This window comes from Montipora foliosa, chromosome 7 (assembly GCF_036669935.1).
Source record: "Montipora foliosa isolate CH-2021 chromosome 7, ASM3666993v2, whole genome shotgun sequence".
Lineage (NCBI taxonomy): Eukaryota > Metazoa > Cnidaria > Anthozoa > Scleractinia > Acroporidae > Montipora > Montipora foliosa.
The window spans coordinates 19,411,001-19,430,445 of NC_090875.1; the positions used below are offsets into that span (position 1 = coordinate 19,411,001).

General features: G+C 38.5%; 1 protein-coding gene and 1 long non-coding RNA gene across 5 annotated transcripts in view; one reads left to right on the forward strand and one right to left on the reverse strand.

Annotated features, from left to right (window-relative positions):
- LOC138011167 (rRNA-processing protein UTP23 homolog) overlaps nt 1-19,445 on the reverse strand; it is a 51,508-nt gene that overhangs the window by 17,466 nt on the left and 14,597 nt on the right. The window contains exon 8 of one of the 4 annotated variants that reach the window (XM_068858140.1): nt 2,197-3,927. The exons of 2 other annotated variants lie outside the window; for them this stretch is intronic. The gene's annotated coding sequence lies outside the window, so the exon portion shown is untranslated. Of the gene's footprint in view, nt 1-2,196; nt 3,928-4,104; nt 5,012-19,445 lie in introns of those variants that run through there. One more of the 4 variants, XM_068858136.1, reaches the window with a different exon arrangement.
- Nucleotides 7,828-9,708, forward strand: LOC138010367 (uncharacterized). Its single transcript, XR_011124450.1, has 2 exons — nt 7,828-8,191; nt 8,370-9,708. It is a non-coding gene; the product is annotated as an uncharacterized lncRNA (long non-coding RNA).

Genomic DNA, 19,445 nt, shown 5'->3' on the forward strand with positions numbered 1-19,445 from the left:
CCTTATCCGAGAAGAATTGAAAGTCTAACCATTTTGCGGATGTAATTCGGCAAAGGCAGCACTGCAGGGGCACCCAACGTCAATTTTCGGAAAATATCTTCTCGGAAGACGATTTGAGATGTAGAAATTTCGGAACATTTGTTGTAAAATTTCTTGCTTGCCTGCCTCTCCTAGGATTTTCAAACATCTGAAAAATGGAATAATGCCCCATTTTTAACGGGTTTTTACCCTAAAAAGGCCATCTAGAATTTTCGGGAGCTTTTTTTCTGGCTGAAAATTTCGAAAAGGTAAGTTTTGATCCCTATAATTTTCGGATCACCAGACTTTCAGCTAGGAAATCCGAACAGATGAAAATTTTTCAGGGGATAAAAATATGCCCATATCTACCGTTTAAATACTAAAATACATTTAACAATGGTATGTTTAAGTGGTTTTGAACTATATTCTCGTTGGGTGCCCCTGGCACTTTCTCCTCAGTTATTTTAAGACCCTGAGTGTTGGTCCTGCCAGAGTCGAACTCACGACCTCCCGCATGGCAGACCCAGTGCTCAACCAACTGAGCCACCGGTTGTGTAAATTTGTTTTACATAAACTCCGAGTAAGACTTGCCTTCACAAACATACAGTACATATTAATAGGTGGTTTTCACGTGACGTCATCGGCGCCATGTTGGCGAACGAAAACAAAAGATCTCTCATTAGCTCTTTTCGTTCGTCCACCAGCAATAGTATATTACATCATTGTTACCTGCGTCTCTAGAGATTTGTTGCAAACCACCTATACCGTTTTAATACAAGATAGAGGTTGTTTACCATTTACCACAAAAGTCCGGAAATTTCGGTTGGAATGTAAATGGTAAGCCTATTTTGGTCTTCCCAAACGGAAAATTTCCGGAGAAAACGGGATTTCTTGAAAGGTAGTCCAAAAGTCCCAAACGGAATTTCCAAACGGAAAACGTGTTTACCATTTGCATTCCTCCATGATTTTGCCTCCCTCCAGACTCTCTCGGTAACCTTGAACGGATTTTGTAAATGGTACACGCCGATCCCAACTAAATTTCCCATTGGGGAGTTTTTGCTTACCATTTGAACAAACCTAGTACCAACCGGTTTATGCTTGTAAATGGTAAACAACCAGAGTATTTAAAAACTATCTATCTATCTATCTATCTATCTATCTATCTATCTATCTATCTATCTATCTATCTATCTATCTATCTATCTATCTATCTATCTATCTATCTATCTATCGACCAGTCGTTATGCCTACATTATAACACAGTTCGATATCTTATTGGAATAAAGGTCTGTTGATGGCTGCTGTGATGTGAGGTGAACATCATCTATTTGTCTTTTCTCTTTGAAGGCTTGGGTTTCGAGCACAGGGCTGTTTCCTACTACCGAAGTTCTTCGTTTGACAGAAATAATCACTCCAACCTAAACACATCTCACATTCACAATTTATACATATACATACTGGTGCCTGATTCAAAATGCAAGCCAACAACCGTGAATAACATTTTCCGGTAAACAACTATTATGTTTGCCCAGCGAGTAGAAGAAACCTCAATATTAGTGACGACCAATATCAAACTATCTGAAATGATTTTTATTTGTCAAGTAAGCGTGCAATTTCGTATAATAATGATAATATTTCACAAATATGTACTAGTTATAAATTCTGTAGCTTCAAAAGGTAAGATTGCCTGGCAAGGTCATCATAATAAAGATCAATTATATTGCTACGTCAACAAATTTTTATCGCGGGCAACAAAAATTATACGCACACTATCTGATGTTGGACATCGCAAAATGAGGCTTTATCGTGCCACACTATACACCGATAATATCAAAATTGCCATCTTTTCATAGGAAAAATCGCTTTATATCTGTTTAAGAGAAGTGATTAGGGCGAAAATACTTAAAGCAATCTTCGATATGGCGGCTAATACAACTTAATTCCATTCTCTCAACCATAAAGTTATATATTGCAGTGCAAGAAATTCTTGCATCGTCACAACTTGTCATTAATACACAAACTTGTGGACTAATACCATGTTCGTGGAAGAGTTTAAGCCAAGAGGTATTTGTCTTCGATTGCCAGAGACTTGCAGTTCACAGATTCGAGTGTGTTAACTGTAATTCTGTCGAAAGTTCAAAATAGTATAAATTATTCAGAGTTTTTCGACGTCTGCTGTGTACTATTCTCCCTGTACATGTGAATAAACTGCTAAAACCAGATAAACGATTAAATTCAACAAAGATAACGAAAGTTAAACACGAATTATTTTGCAACGAAGCGTTTTATCTCACTTTAAGTTTCGTCAAATTTGTCGATTTCACACTTTCGAGATAACAGGATAATAGCGAAATTATTCAACTTGCTGACTTTTCTCAAACTGCGACATCACTGGCTCAGCGATTTCTAATGGCACTCTTGTTTCACTGAGACTAGATGTCTACTTTTCACAATAGCTTGTTATCAATACAGCTCTTCTTTCAATAAGAGAACAATCAAGTAACTCTCGAAAACAATTAATAGCCTCCATCTTTAATCTCAGTCTGTAGGCCTCTGGAGCCAAATTTTTCCTTCGCTTGCAACGAATAAGCGGTCATCAAAACATCAACCCACCATCTTCCGTGTCCGAACAGATTCTCAAACTTACAACAAAAGCCATACTTAAAATGATATCACTGCCGACTGCATTTCCATTGCAAATAATACAATGATTTCGACAAACAACATTCCGTTTTGCGCACATTGAGGGAAAAAAAAATATAATGCCAGACCTATAAGTTTACAAGTCTTTTTTTTTTTTTCAATGGTTGTATTTTACTCTTGGCGACACGGAAAATAAAACTATGATTAGACTGAGCAGCTTTCTTTCAGTTTCTAACAACACAACTCTCGTTTATGCAAGATTTTCATGCAAATTCGACAAACAAAAACACATCGATATTGTTCACCTATTAACGGCTCCTGATTACGTGATTCTAATCAAAACACTTGAAAAGTTAATAAAGACGGCCTTTGATTGTGGTGTACGAGTTTCCAGACGGCTGAACGTGCTTCTCAGGAAGTTATTCCATCCCAATAAATCTTTCTCCGCCTCTTTCTTTGTTTATACAATTAATGCTGACGAGTTGAGTCATACACATTTTGTCTTCACGTCGATTAAAACTATTGACAACTTAACACGGCTGTTTATCACAGCACACGAATTCATTGCACTTCAATGGGTTCTCCACGCTTTTGATGCATTTGAATGGCTTTTATTTGTTTTTAAAACCATACAAGTCCCAAAGTTTTCATCAAATCTTGAGGAAACGATCATAAAAAGAACAAACAGCCCTCGTGCGCGTAGAAGAAAACCGGAAACCTTGTTGACCACAATTCCCCGGTGAAGTGAAGACTTTTGTTTTCACTGCGCCAAGTACACATTGAAACAAAAAACAAAAAAAAACGAAAGCTTGAGTGAGCAATTTGGTGTGGTGTTATTTGTCGGAAAGTGTACACAGTGGTTTTGGAGATTAAAAAAAGAGCGAGGGTGTAAAGTGACCGCATAACATTGAGTAAGCATTCTCTTCAATCTCTTTCATCTGGACCTTTCTATCATTACACTTTTTTTTTCCTTAACATCCTAATGCGCGAGTTTACTCTGTCGAAATCTAAAGTGTAAAATGAAAGCTACAACCTTTCTTGTGGCGCTTCTCAAGGCAAGCGGTTTTAATTACCGATTCTGTGGTTGCAACTCGGCATTCAAATGAAAAAGCCTCTGCCAGAGCCAGAAATTCTGCAATTTTGTCCTGTGGTGATGTTTATGCGGTGTAACACGCTGATTGATTCTGTGGGCGAATCCCTCAATAAACTGTGACCGTTCAAATGAAAGCAACTGAGCAGTACTTTCCTGCGGTGCTGTTTATTATTCTGTAAAAAAAGGACTATATCTTTTAAGCCAGTGGGCGAAATCCTGGAGTGTGACCATTCAAATAAAAACCTCTACTTTCCTTTGAAGAGGCCCCAGGTGACACAGCTTCAAGGTTGACTTGAGACGAAAAAACAAAATAAATTTAAACCACAAAGCCTCAAGCAGAACTTTCTTCGAGTGCGCTGTTTACTGAGCAAGAGTACAGAGTGATTGCGACTTTAGCTAGCATATTAGCTCTGCTATCCTGCCCTGAGTGTAATCAGTATATAACAAAACCATTGCTACAAGGCGCAAAGTCGTACTTAACATTCCGCGCCCGAACGTAATATCCTAAACAAAAATTCTGACTGAACTCTGCAAAATTCTGCTCTCGGTCTTTAGATCGGAAACGACTGTTTGCCAAAGGGTGTGCCAACGTAGGAGGGTTTTTATCTCAACAAAAAGAGCCCGTGCTTTTTTATTTGTCATACACTGTGATTAGTATATCGTTGCCAGGTCATCACCATCAATTGGGTGAAGTGATTCAATCAACTCGACATTATTTATACATTTGCTTTGTGACAATTGATCCCATCACATGAAGTTTCTACAGGACTTCAGTATTTTTAGATAAAAACACCTTCACTCTCTCCTTCGGTTATTCAAATTTTTGGCGAGAATTTTATGCTTTGCAACGTTTTCGTGCACAGAAGTCCATTCTGCATGTTGTGTCGCTGCAAGTCGCGCTACTTTCGAAAATATTTTCCCCAGTGGGTTTGTATTGTGCACTCAATTTTCGGTTTCAATTGCACTTCGAATGGGTCTTTGCTCTTTTTCTTTTCTGCTTGTGAAGCCCCTAGCGTGAGACTACTCAATTAAAAGCTGTTAATCCGTGCTTTTCTATTGTCCGCCTAAACACGCGAGTTGCTCCGTACTCACAGTGTTTTTGCCCGTGCATGAAATCCGTTGCAGGCACATTCAAATGATTGTTTAAAGTTTCCCGTGGGTCCTTCATCTGGCAACGTCTTAAACAGTGCAAGTCTCTGCATGCATGAAATCTTGTCAATACTTCCTGCGGGTGTCATTCAGCAAAAGCAATGTGCACTGCAAAACTCAGAAAATTGCAGATCAACCTTCTTCACAAAGCTTTGAGCCGCATTTGCCCGTTCTAACAATTGTACAAAACATCTGTGTGGGTTGACAATATTAAAACCTGGGGGTGGGGGTTTGCATGTTGCAAAACGGGCCGATTGTTTAAAGAAAATTCACTCGGTGCTGAACAAAACCGCCGGCGTTCCCAAACACTTTAACTTTGGCAGATTCAAGTATATAAAGGAGGTCAGACGAAAACACTGTCGAGAAGGCAAGAGTTAAAGTGAAAAGCACAGATCTACTTTAAAGCAACTGTCGTCTAGAGAGTTCTGGAGGTGATATGATCGTCGAAAACCGCGTTGCAAATTCAACAAGCGGTCCAATGTCTGCCCAGTTTTCTTTTTGGCCAGGGGATTGTTTTAATTTCGGTCAAACATCTGTCCAAACATTGAACAATGTTGAAATCGTTTCATCGGCTTTCTAACGTTGTCTTAAAACATCATTCTGAGAAGCACCTCAGCTTAACATTACATAATCTCGAACGAGTTTTACACCAGAACGCAAAACTGTGCTTTGAAATCTGACACGTGAGGAAGGCGCGATACAACTTTTAACTTCTCACAAACACAAGTCCAATGAAGAGAACGCAACGCATCCCTTGCTTTTCGAATATGTGTGGGAATTTTTCAAATCCCACTCATTCCTTAACACAAACTAACCACAGCCTGGTAAGAAGATCAACTATTAAAAGGCTCCACGTGATAATTCCACTGGGACTCAAATATACGATCTCCAGCCGGTAAGTCGATGATCTGCCGACTTCGGTACCAGCCGGGTCATCACTGAAGACTGCCGCGGACATGAGTAATCAACAAAAAAAAGGTTGTTTTTGAGTAACAGTCCTAGCCCCTCGAGAATTCTTGCACAAATCCAAAATATATGTACGCAAAGGGAATATACTGTGCAGTATCTAAGGATATTTAACGACTATCAGAGAACTAGATATCAATTTCGTTAAAGCATAGTTAGAGATCAAGTATCTTAGAGGTTAGGGCTTCAAAAAACGTGATGGAAAATCATTGCAATTCGACATTTTTCACTTTCTGTGGTAGCTCCGCACACTAGCCTGGTAAACTATCGACCGAATTGAAAGGGAAGTCGACCAAAATAAGACAGATAACATCACAATCTGCCCTTCCGTACAAAACTATTTTGTCCATCTCAGTGTTTCTTTGCATTACGCCATCTATGCAAGAGAAAACAGAATGTAATGTCAGCAAGAAAGCCGGACCGAATAATCAGGCTACTTCCACGCCAAAAGCTCCAAATTTCACGTTTTTTCAACCAAAAAATGACTGCTTTTACACAAAAGGATGAACTTCTACATTGGTGTTTTTATCCGTACAACTGGAAGCCAACCAGCTCAAAAAAAAAATCATATATACAGCAGAAAGGAGAAGTAGTTTAAAAAGGTCGGAAAAACCTCCAGACCTGATCAAGGACTTTGTTTTCATTTTCGAATTGGCCAAAACAAAGAAAATCTTATAAATTTTGTACCACAATAATACAATTTTAAAGGATTGACCTCAACGGTTTTGCGGATTGGTTTCTGTTTTGTTTTTACGAATGATGAGTCAGCCCTTTCGCCCGAGCCTTTGCCGCGTAAAGCCAAACAAGGTCGTAGACGTAACGTAACCCAAGTTCAACAAGTTTGTGGGCGCTTATATAACACCTGCTTGTGTAAGAAAAAAGACCGGAAATTAAAGTCTCCACAGGTGTAGCTTCACGTCTTAAAAACTTTTGCGCACCGTCCAATCTTTCGTCAGTTTAAACGAAATAGCGCTCACGTCTGAGAGATATATCATGTTTTTTTCTAAGCTCTACAAATCTCGTTTGTTTTCTGTTCTGAGCGTATTTTCCCAGTCTATCACATAACAACAAAAACAAAACTGGTTCAAATCACTGGGCAGAACATACGGCGAAACGTTTGGAAAACTGCCATCATTGTTACGTTGAAACAAATGTTGCCATGACAGAAAGAAAACATTTAAACGGAAAAGACTGTTTGCAGTGAAAACGGCAACTCGCACGTCCAGTAAGACTTTGCATTGAAAGAGACGCAAAACGTTTCTCTCCCGGGTCACCGAATCCGCAGGAAGTTATGTCGAGGTCAAAAACCATTTCATGCTGAATTCCCAGCGTTTCGAAGATGTTTGCCTTGCTTCACGCTCTCCTAGATTTGTCACACAGAAAGACAAACATTTCACTGGCCCATTGCCACTTGTTGCAGACGGGTGTTAATCTGCCACAAAAGCTCTTTAATCAAAGTAATGTGGTCTGAGATTGCAGACCTTAAATGATTTTGCCTCGACATAACTGAGTGACCGCCGATTTTTCAAAAAAAAAAAAAAAACCTAGTTATAGAGAAGGTCAATTGCTTTTCGCAGTTATTTTGAAAATTTCCACCCGGAAATTAAAGTACAGTAGTTTAATTCCCTTCCCTTGCAAAATAAAGGCAGATTTTGTTAAGAACACGCGCCGTGTTGAAACGTGCTCTCTTCTCAAAAGTCCCAAGGTCGATTGGAGATTTCACTGTTAAAACGACATTGGAAAGGAGAATAAAGCCGCGTTATGATGAGCTAATTTGGCAAATTTAGCCATAAGGGGGGACACTTTTGTATTCCTTTGTTTTCACTCACAACAGAAATAACAGCCATCAAATCGAAAGCCAATCATCGTCTCGCTTTCACGCCTGGATGGTCACTGCCAATCAGAAAGAGCGCGCTAAAATAAGGCAATAAAGGCGCGTGTTCGGCTCGTGTCCATTTAAACCACGGCGCTGTTACAACAACTTCAACACCGCGGTGCATCCGACTTACATCGCGACCAAAACAACATGAATTGCTTTCAAGCTGCACGCCTCTGGATGACTCCAATGTTTTTGTTAGTGCCACCCGACGAGTCTCCGACTCGCAGAAGAGCATGCATCGTCGTTGGCCGCGAATTGAAGAAAATCGCCGACGATTTTGAAGCCAGTTTCGAAGCGGCGAGACGAGAGAATTTTGAAAGAGAATCGAACGTTGTTGCCACAGCAATTAAAACAGTCTGCGTATTTGCGGGGTTAGTTTTTATAGGCCGAGCTGTTTGGAAAATTGTCATCAACTGAAGCGAGTTTGCCTTCTGAGGTGAAAGGTAAGCATTTGTTGGCCTCTATTACACTAACGATGCCTAAAGTGACATTAAATGCATGCAGCTGTGACACAAATTTTTTAACTCTAACAAATGGTCCCATCACTTTGAGGTCCTTTTATTGCGTCCAAAACTCGACAGTTCTGGTTGTTGACTTTGCGCCTGAATTTCTACTTTTCAGGTCAGACAACACAGCTCATTTTCATTGCTTTTTGGATGGTAACAGCTCGCTAAAAGAAATCATCTTCACCAACGCAATTTGACACTACGAATTCAATGCAACTGTCAGTAAATGTTATTGCTACAGCAAGGGGGATTCAGTCACGAACGCTCGTGCTCTCGTGTTATTGTTGACAAATTTGAGGATTAAGAACCCCTGAAGATTCTGATGGTGAGCAGTTGTAATCTCTACAGTTATTCGCCAGAACAGCACAAGCGTGAAGACTTTTGCCGCGGTAAAGCTGATTCAACCGTGGAAATTTTCGTCTGGTCGAAGAACTTCCCAAACAACGAAAGCCTTTGTTGAAGGAGGCGAAAAACCGGCAGCATTTTGATTTTATTTTGAAAATCACCCATTGTTTTATATACAAATGCGCCCGCTTCCTGGAAGCATTGATTTGCTCGAAAGCAAATCGGAGAGCGTTAGAACTGCCAAGCCTGTTGACTGTACAATACTGTTCAAGCTTGTTGGCCGGAGAATTGTTTCGGTTCGTTATCATCGCTCGCTACTTTTCAAGATTTGATAATTGATGAAGTATGAATAGTCATTAATGATATTGAACAAACTTTGTGAAGACATGCGCTTGTCAGATGAAGAAAGAAAAATAGGTGACCTTGACTCCTCACATCCGGTTCGGGAACGAAAACGATTTGCCTTTAAGACGGTTTTGGAATGGTTTGCAGGCGAACTATTACGAACAATTTTCTTGGAGCCGCAGTCAAGAGAATCTCTCGTTCATCGATGTCGTGACACGGTACATCTATTTCTCCTTGTTGATAACCAAAGTCTTTCAAATGCAAATTTGGTTGCGAACTATAAATCATATTGACACTTCTCCAAGAAAATTGACTGCAGAGCTATTTAGAAAGTTTGCCCGCTTTGAGTTAAACCCAGCTAAGCACGGTGATAACGAAAATCGATGGCGAAACATCGAAGGTTCTTTCGGGTTAACAGGACTGACCTAATATGCGCTTTGTAGGTTGTAGCATTCTAATCAAACTAGGAAAATTAGAAATTGTACATCTACCAAGTGCATGCTGCCTTAAGTTATAATTTAATACCAACGGGAGTAATAATTAAGTAAACTTTGTAAATATCGCACACTTGTAAATAGTACCGCGTAAAGCTAAATGTAAATATGTATAAAATAGAAGAATGATATTTCTATTAACTACATTTGTAAAGTGAAAAATATGGCCGTTGAGGCAATTTATTTACCAGTACACTGCTATATAATTGCATCAATTTGTTGGTGTACATTAAGGACATCTGTAAGAATTAAAGAAAACTTGACAGAATATTGGAGCCGTTCTTATAACATCAACAATGGCTCGGGAAAGTCATGTCAATTTCATTTGTGTTTTCCCGACGAAAATAAGCCTAGAATTGAATAATTGCTTTGGCTTTCGGATATGATCTTCTGTGTTTATTTTTGGTTTGAAAATTCTGGGAGTTCGCGTTTAAATGACATTCGATCAATTGATTGAAAAAGCCATTGAAATTCTAAAAATACCAATTTTAAGGCAAACAGTTGCCGTATCGACTTTCACCACAACCCTCTCAAATAACAAGACTGTCAGAGAAATCGCACTATAAACTCGTTTTTTTTTTTTAATCCACGAATCATTTTGTTTTAAACGGCTCATTGCCGAGATTATGATTCATTTAACCTTATTACAGATGAAGGAGGAGTAAACTATCCTCGCACGAGGTTCTTTTTTCCTAACGAGGGAGACAAATATAAGTTGTCAGGAATTTGGAAGGCGCCATTTGTATGCAGACTTATTTTAAAATATGCCGAGCCAGCAATTTTTCCTTGACGTGTTATCCAATCGTTCCCTGGCGTTGCATTAGATCATGTCTATTGTTAGAAACAGCCTTTTCTACGAGTTAAAATAATTAGCAGTTAGAAAAATCCACTGAACACACTTAAAAACAAAGACAACTAATCACTCTACGCTAGAAAATACTTAGTTGATTTTCCTTCGAATCGCATCACAGCAAAGCGCACTTTTGAAAGTTCTTTGCTGTCAAAGCTATTGTTTGTTTCAAATCTTTTTCACCTTGGTATGTTTTATTTCTCTGTTTTTACGGAGAAAAAAAAAATCAAATCAGTAGTGCTCAGCTTTTGCTTCGCGCTGAACGAAAATGAAATTTTATTAAATACCACCGCTCAGGTCAAAAATAAATCAGGCGCGCTGAAAATTAAAGGGAAAGTCCCTACTATAGGTATATTTAGGATTTGCTCTACACATTTCAACTTCTTCGTTTGGTATTAAAATGTCCAAGGCGTTGAGATTTCCAAAAAAAATGTTATAGTTTAAGTTAGCCGATAAGATGATAAGACTCCTGCATGCCTGCCCGAACACGACCTGGCTAAATTAAACAATGATAGAGTCGTATATTGTTTCTTGAAAGTGGCAAACAACACGCATTATAAGATGGAAACGAAATAATGGCGTGAAAAATCTTGTTTTCTTTGACAACATCGTAAGTTGGCATCGACATGACAGCCAGCCTTGACAACATGACAGCTTTCTAAATGATCCTGATACACGGACAATGGTCGAGGTTTTTTCTCCAGTGTTGTCATGTTGACTGCCATGAACAATGGCCAATTGTCTGTGACAACTTAAAATATAATGTGGCTGCAGTGGCGGATCTGCGTCAAGTACCTCCGGCGTTTAATTAAGTAATAATTTATGAAAGAAAGCACAAGGTAGTCATTTGGGGGCTGTATGGATTGCAATTAACAAGACCGCCTCTTTCCCCCGAGGCAATTATCATGTATGAGTAAGCTGTACCCCATGCGAATTTTCTAAATTTCAACTGATACTTCTCAGTCAAACATGACCACAAATTGACACTTCGTCAGTGGGAACATTATCGATTGATTCACTTGAAAAGCATGCCCCAAGGGGTTTAAAACTTTAAAGCAATGCCAAAGTTTGTCAGTGACCATTAAAAAATCGCTCATCATACCGTGGAAACTAAAGCTCTCACTTTTATTGTGGCTATGAATGCTTTATAAGGAAACAATAAAAACCACAATCATTTTCTGACAAAAAAAGCTCGAAAGAAAGGAAAGATTTTGATTAAGCTGGTGTTTTCAGTTGATTTCGAGCCATTTTGGTTGAAATTGAGGACACAAGCTAAATAAAATCAAGGAGTTGCCATCGCCGCTACGAAATGCTGTGTCATTCTGTCTCTCTCAAAAAAGGATTAATGGCATGGGAAAACTTTTACGCAAAGATAATCTTTGAAGTCATATTTGGAAACAAAGGAAATTGGAATCGTTTACGTAAATTTGTTTTGTCCTCCTTTTTATATCAAAACAAGTACAACATCACTATTTTGTTTCAAAGCAATTCAGTTTGGTAACAGCTTTTCTAGCCTTCAGTTCATTATCTTGGTGGCAAAAATGATCCTATCAAATATCGTAGACATGAAAACACAATGCACTGTTTAGAAATCGGACCACGGCACAGCCAATATGATTAGCAATTTTGTTATATAACTTTGAGGTGCATCAAAATGGAATATCGAGTCGGTCTCGCTAAAAAGCTATACGAAATTCAAAGTATCAAAACAAGTCTGCAATCTTTCAGTACGAATTGAAATTAGGTATTTCTTTTAGAGGTCTAAAGTTAAGCGAAGGCTAACAAAACAGCAGCTTAAAAAGCTTAGCGCTAATCCCTTCACAATCAGCCCATAGACATGTCGATATTTCGATCAAGTCCTGATTGTGAGAAAGTCTATTTTAATGCCGTGCTTCTCAAGTGGCCGACCAAATAAGCTTAACTAAGGTTATCACACAAAAGATTAATTAAAAACAAGAAAATAAAGAAAAGTAACTTAAGTCTTCTAAGCCAATTCAGGCGAAGTTCCATCTCAACGAGATGGGATGTTAGAAGAAAGTCCAACTTTGTGCCAAAGAGAAGACTTGGCCGAGACCGTGAGAAACACTAAAAATAACAATAATAATGAAAAAGGTTGGTGCTTATCTTTTTTGGCAAAAGTGGTTTATAGTATCGCGCGAGAGAGCTTTAATACGGCTCAAGACTCGAGAGCAAGTGAAGAATTACCCCTCCGTCTTCTTATGGGAACAGGTCAAGTAAAAAAAAACCAAATATTTTGCACCAGTTCTCGTGGGGTTCTGTCTTTCAGAGAAAGCCTTTGTGATATCAAAGAATTTGAACTCACTTCTGCTTCATCCAACTCGAAATCTTCTAATGCCCAGGGCGCGTTTCTCGAGAGTCCCACAATCTTTCGGGCTTATTTCGGTTGACATAATCATCTTCAAAAGGAAAACGTTTCAAGTCATGAAATTGTGCAATTGACTTGTTTTCTAAGGTATTGAAAACATGTTCCGGTAAAGCTCCATTTTTCATAATAACGATCAGATTTTAGTTTCACGAATCGCTTTTCGGGCCAGGGGCCCGCGTTTCTAGAAAGTCCCGAAACTTTTCAGGTCCTTTTCGGGTGTCACAATTCTTTCTGTCTTATGAAGGAAGGGATTTTAAGCCATCAAACTTCACAATCATTTTGCTTTTCGTTGACCTGAAACCATGTCAAAAAAACAGCTTGTCAAAACAAGCGAATGCCAGTTTCGGAAATGGCTTTCCGAGCGCGAAAAGTTTTCGGGACGTTCGAGAAACGGGTCACTGAAAAGTTTTCGGGACTTTTGAAACAGGCTCCAGAGGGCCGTTTCTCGAAAGTCCCGAAACTTTGCGGGCCATTTTCGGGTGACACAATTTCCTTTGTATCTCAAGAACGGAGAGGATTTAAGTCGTCAAACCTCACAGTCATTTTTCTTTTATTTACCTTGAAATCATGTTAAAAGATCGGCTTTCCAAAACAAGCGGTTGGCTGTTTCACAAATGGCTTTTCGGGCCCGAAAAGTCTTCGGGACTTTCGAGAAACGGGCCCCGGGCCCCAGTTGTTCAAAAGTCAGTGGACGAGTCAGTGTCCGATAGTTTCAATTCAGTATTTGCTCACGTGACCGTGAATAGGCACGCTCAAAGCAAAGCCAAGAAAAAGGCGTTTTAGTATTTTATACTCAGTGGATAGTGACTTAATCCACTGTATAATGTTATCTGGCCTTTGAACAATTGGGGCCAGATAACTTTATACGATGCGAGAAAAGTCATTTTTCGACATGATTTGTTTTGCACACTAGCTCGGCGAGCCAAAGGAGATCGATAGCAAGACAAGGTAAATTATCCGATGGTCATAAGACTTACGAGAATTTGATAAATAACAAATGAATGTGATATAATATCCCTTAAATCTCACTGAGATGGTAGAGGATACTAATTATGTAACATTTAAACTGCGTCGGACAGATAAATTTGCAAATAATGGCAAAAGAATTCCATAAAACAAGCTGACGTGCTACATCTCGAACTCATTTCCAAAAAGTTTTATTTGCCCTTTTTGTTTACGCATTACTGTATTCATCTGGTATTTCAATTTTATTCATCAACACACACCCGGTGTGTTGTCGAAGAGTCCCACAACGAAGGCGCTACAACTTGCGGTATTATATGAACAGGGCCGTTATTCAAGATTTTCAAGATTTTCGACGCTACATTCTGAAAAACGTTATGTGGGCCTAAACCCATTGAACAAATGGCGCTTACATCAGAAGTCTGATAAGACCAATGAAAAAGTATTGGTCATCTTGACAAAGAGAAAATTTTAACAACAGCTCGGAATTGCGCCCGAGGCTTCCATGTCACACGCCCGAAAGATGTTGTGCTTAAATGTAATTAATATTTCCTTTATGGTCTGAAACACTGACTGAAAAAAGTACAAACATTGAAATAAAAAAAAATCTGTCTGATTACATTGAATCGAGCATTCTCGCTGTTAGCTTTAACCTCCCGCAAAGGGTCTAACATTATGGAAAGTAAAATCACTTTGGCAGTCGAGAGTTAAGAAACAAAAGTTTCAACGACAACCACAACGCCACAAAACAATGATATCATTGGTTAAAAGAGAAAAACATAATCGTGTTGCACGTGCAGCACGCATTTTCGATAAGATTTATGCAGTACTCTGCAATAACATTGGGGGTTGCCCAATACCGCATTTCCGCGCCAAAATTCGCAAATACCGAAATATCGCGTTCAAATACAATTCAATACCGAAACCGAAATTAACATGTTCTACATTTTCTTCCCCATGTTGCTCTGCGCGCGCGGATTACTTTTGTCAGTACAGCAAATTATTGTTAAAAACGAATCGCGCTTGCAAAGAGTGATCTCACACCAAGGAAGAAAGTTGCATCGAGCAACTGGATCGAAGTCTGATAATTCCGTAACGTAATTTCTGCACCGTGAACCAAAACATACGAGAACCGCTTTCGGTAGGGTTTGATCAAACCGCAATTCCGACCTTTTCGGACTACAATTTCCGAAATATCGCCCAAAATCAACGGATACTGCATTTCCGCAGACCCCAATGTCCCCCTCTCACAAAATCACAAAATTTGAGCTTTAGACGACAACGTGGACATACAAAAGTGAAGTTTCCCCCTGAAACCACCCGTACCAATTCATTTTTTGGAAACTTCGCCCACACTGTACGACATGAACGAAATGGAATAATCGTGAAAGACATTAGATTCAGCAAACTTGTATTTTTTGGTGACGTTTTCCTTGACGTCGCAGATCTTTTAAGGTCCCAAGTACCAAACAAAGCTGATGTTTTGAGCGTTAATTTACTGTCATCAACTTGCTGATACAGCTTCAAACACCCACCGTTTGTTTAAAAAGCTGGAGTCATTAGCTATTCATATTGTCGAAAACGGAGAACATCACTTGTGGTCGGTGCGGCTTCAACTGAATATGGACAAATTTGTAACGTTTATGACCGATTCCAGTTAATTAAGGTTCCATTTGTTGTACTCTAGTATACTTGAGTGTGTATAACAGATGGAATATAAATCAGATCGCAGCCTTTCTGTAACTGAATTACCCTCTGATCTTCCGCCTGTTTGAAAAAAAAAATCTTATTGTTTTCTGTCAGTGTAGCAGAACAGAGGTTAACAGAGGCGCAAGTAGAAAAAGTCAACACCTATTTGCAAGGAAATCTAATCTGATACTATTAAACGTTAATCGCATCAATTCGCAGACTTGATGAGGTGAACAAAAAGTGCTGTCAGAACTCGTTCCGGAGAAGCCGGGAAGATTGGAAGATCTCCAAAAAAGAATACAAACGTTACTAGCCGTAAGAAGAAATAAAAAAAATGCTTGAATTAGAGTGGTATGGCTAATCCTACGGGTTCAAAATACAGCGAGATTCATACAAGGAGAAACTCCGTTGATTGCCGTGAAATAAGGTATCGGAACTAAATGCGCTTCGATTGTAAACAAAGGAATTCAATTCAGTTTACATCTTTTAAAAGTGGGTAATCGAGTTTTTAATTTTCCTTTGTTTGAAGGAGCAGCTTGAAGGCAAAAAAACCTTCCAGCTTTAAATACGACCATATACAAATAAAGTTTCTCTACCCCGGCATCCACACGTGAAACTCAGATTTGTTTATTTAATCGAAAAAAAAAAAATAAATAAACCCTGATCATCTTGGGTTTTTTCCCTTGAAACACACTGACCCGTTTCGAAATGACCTTCGCCAACTTTTTCTGCTCGATTGTTCGAGAGCTTTCTGATTCAATTAGTAATTACAAATGAGTACATGATGAAAGATGCTTCATTCGCAACAAACTGCGGATATATGATCTGTCTTATGATAGGATCTTCCTTCTCGTAGGGACTGGGAATCCAATATAACGGCTGCCTTCGGTTTACAAATTACCAACAATTATCCCAACTGAAATTTTACAAGATCTTCCTACTTCAAGGGTCTACGTTCCTGAATGAAAACAGCTAATATGAACGACCATATATAAATAAAGTTTCTCTACCCCGGCATCCACACGTGAAACTCAGATTTGTTTATTTAATCAAAAAAAAAAAAATTAAACCCTGATCATCTTGGGTTTTTTCCCTTGAAACACACTGACCCGTTTCGAAATGACCTTCGCCAACTTTTTCTGCTCGATTGTTCGAGAGCTTTCTGATTCAATTAGTAATTACAAATGAGTACATGATGAAAGATGCTTCATTCGCAACAAACTGCGGAAATATGATCTGTCTTATGATAGGATCTTCCTTCTAGAGCTTAGCCGTAGGGACTGGGAATCCAATATAACGGCTGCCTTCGGTTTACAAATTACCAACAATTATCCCAACTGAAATTTTACAAGATCTTCCTACTTCAAGGGTCTACGTCCCTCAATGAAAACAGCTAATATGAACTTTGTAACTATGGGAATGGTTGCTACCAAAATATCGGTCTATTTTTCACTTTATTAATTTTTTACACTCAATTAAACTGCATGGGTGACAAACACAGTAGAATCTACTCTGTACGCGTTTTCCAATTTTGGCCTCTGAATACACTTATTAATTTTGAAGTCTTAAACTTTAACTCCAACGTAACATTTAACGACACATTTAACCTGAATTCCAAGCGGTTTTTGCGACAATTTCCTTACATATATATTCATAATCCTCTTGCATTCAAGTTAGAAAATTGAAGAAAAACAAGATTGGAAACAAACATTGAAGACGTGATCGTTTTATGCAAGGTTATGCCAAAACAAATAATTAATTCAAAAATAACAAGCCCATGTCTTTTATTGAAAGACAAAGTTCAATATTGAGCAAGAGCACCACTTCAGACGTTTGAACCAGGAAACTCAGTTAATACTTCCTTCCGAACAATTTTGAGGGTAGCCCGTGCGCACGAAATAGCAATTACCGATCTCTGATTACAAGTTAATGAGCAATTTATAACATTTTTAAGCCAGTAAATGTTACATAACTCGCCGGCCTTAAATAGAAATCGAAAGTTGTACGTGATGTTGTTGTGATTGCCTTCACAAATTCGAAGGTCAAAAGAAAAAAAAAAAACGAGACAATCTTGACCTTGTGGGTGTTTCAAAAGGGATAAGAGATAAAATTGAAAGGTTTCGAACATTCCTTAATATATTTGGCAAGGTAAAAGACGGTAATTTACGGGGAAAACTGAAAAAGACAAAATATTCAATCACGTGAGCTTGTCAATTTCGCGCCAGTTCAGGACCAATCGTTGGAAAAACAGGTTTTTGTATATAACTTTTTGAATTCCCAATAATTTTGAACTCCCATAAATTGTGAAACCAAAGAATAAACAAAACTTTACCTTCACTTTTCCTAGCTGACTTACCCAAAATAGAACAGGATGTTTTGTTTTACCATTGTTGATATGAGAAAAAAAACTTGCACGTGTACATGTCACATGAAGGTGGCGGGATGTTTAATGCTTACGTCAACAAACAATGTCTGTTCGTCGCTGCATGTACGCGTAAAACTCTTGCATTTAAAATGAAAAACAAAAGATATTGACCTCACGTACAGACGAAGCTATGAGATTGTGCCAAAAAAATGAAGGTCACACGGTTTCTTCCCCCCAAGTTTTCTTCTCCATCGAAGTGTACGTTTCGCCCTTTTTGGTTACCGGCGTGCGATGTGTTTTTGGCGCGAAAAGACCACATGTCGTCATAGACGAGTCAGGACTTGTCTTGAATTAGCCGTGGAAAAACAAAACAAATAACTTTAATTACATTGGCGTCCTAAAACCTGGGATATTTCGAAGGAATTGAATGAGTTGACATATAAAAACGTCTAAGCTCTGAGCCCCGTTACAAGCACTATATTTTCAAAAAACACTGAGAGATGAGATATCACAAAGTTTACCATAGGGGTGGTATTTATCTTAATACAGTTGACAGTTTTTAACAGATATTTTCATTTCATGGCTTAATAATACGACACAATTATATATTTTAAAGCAAAGTGTCGATATAAAGCGGCTCTGCAAGCAAAGCAAAGGAGTCGAAACCACGGACGAGTCTTTGAATCAAGCTACATTCAAATGTATTCAAACCAGAATAGCATAAAGCTACGTCTAACAAAACTTTGTCGGACGGAAAAGGCCTTGTCCATATTTTTGTTGAACATTGACATTGAACAACTTCCTACGTGGCCTCTTAGAATTCAACATGACATCATACACAATTCACCATTGTTGAATTAAAACTGCAGAATTTGTTGATCAAATTATTGACAACTTAATGAGTCTCGGTAGGTTGCTCAGTTGTGCTTATCTTTGCTTCGATAGCGAAAAAGTCACCCGTAACTTGAATGTATATTATACTGCTCGCAAGAAGAGACGCGATGTGTTTAATCAATGTCTTGTTGCATTTGTTCCTTGTCTCAAGACGAAGGAATTGGAAGGAAGACTAGGTTTTCAAACAAGGCCTAAATATCTACCCGTCTAATCTTTTTCGATTTAATCTTTCAACAAAACTTCACCCACAAAACAATGCAGAGAGCTGTAATTGAGTATCCTTAACTCTACTTTGAAGGAAAATCTCGAGTAAATCGACAAACAAGGATCCCCTAGTTTATTTTTTCCCTTCTTTCTTTTAAAGACAAAAGAATTTGTAGGAAGCCCACGCTTTGACACGTGACTTGAATAAGTTCTAGCTGCCTTATCTTCCTCGATCCAATATTCTATGAAGTCTAGAAGTGAACAGGAAATACTTATATTCAGAAGGGTTACTTAATGACCTCTCTATAGCTCTTAAAACAGGAACAAAGAACACAACTTTATTTCTATTAAAAGCAATAATCAAGGATTAGTGACAGAGGTGCATTCGATTTCCATTTTGTCATCGATGAGGGATTTGAAAGTAGTTGTATATTTTTGGGGAGAAACGTTTTGTACGCGCTTTTCTAGCAATTGTTCAGCAATGAAGGTATCACACTATAAGTTATCTTGTTGCTAATTTGATTAAAAACTACTATGGAATACAAGTGTTATTAAATGCAATATCAGTTTTGTATATAGGATATCAGTAGACGTTCTTGTTACCAGTATGTATCAGCCTCTTTTAACGATAACACAACAATGATACATGTTCTATA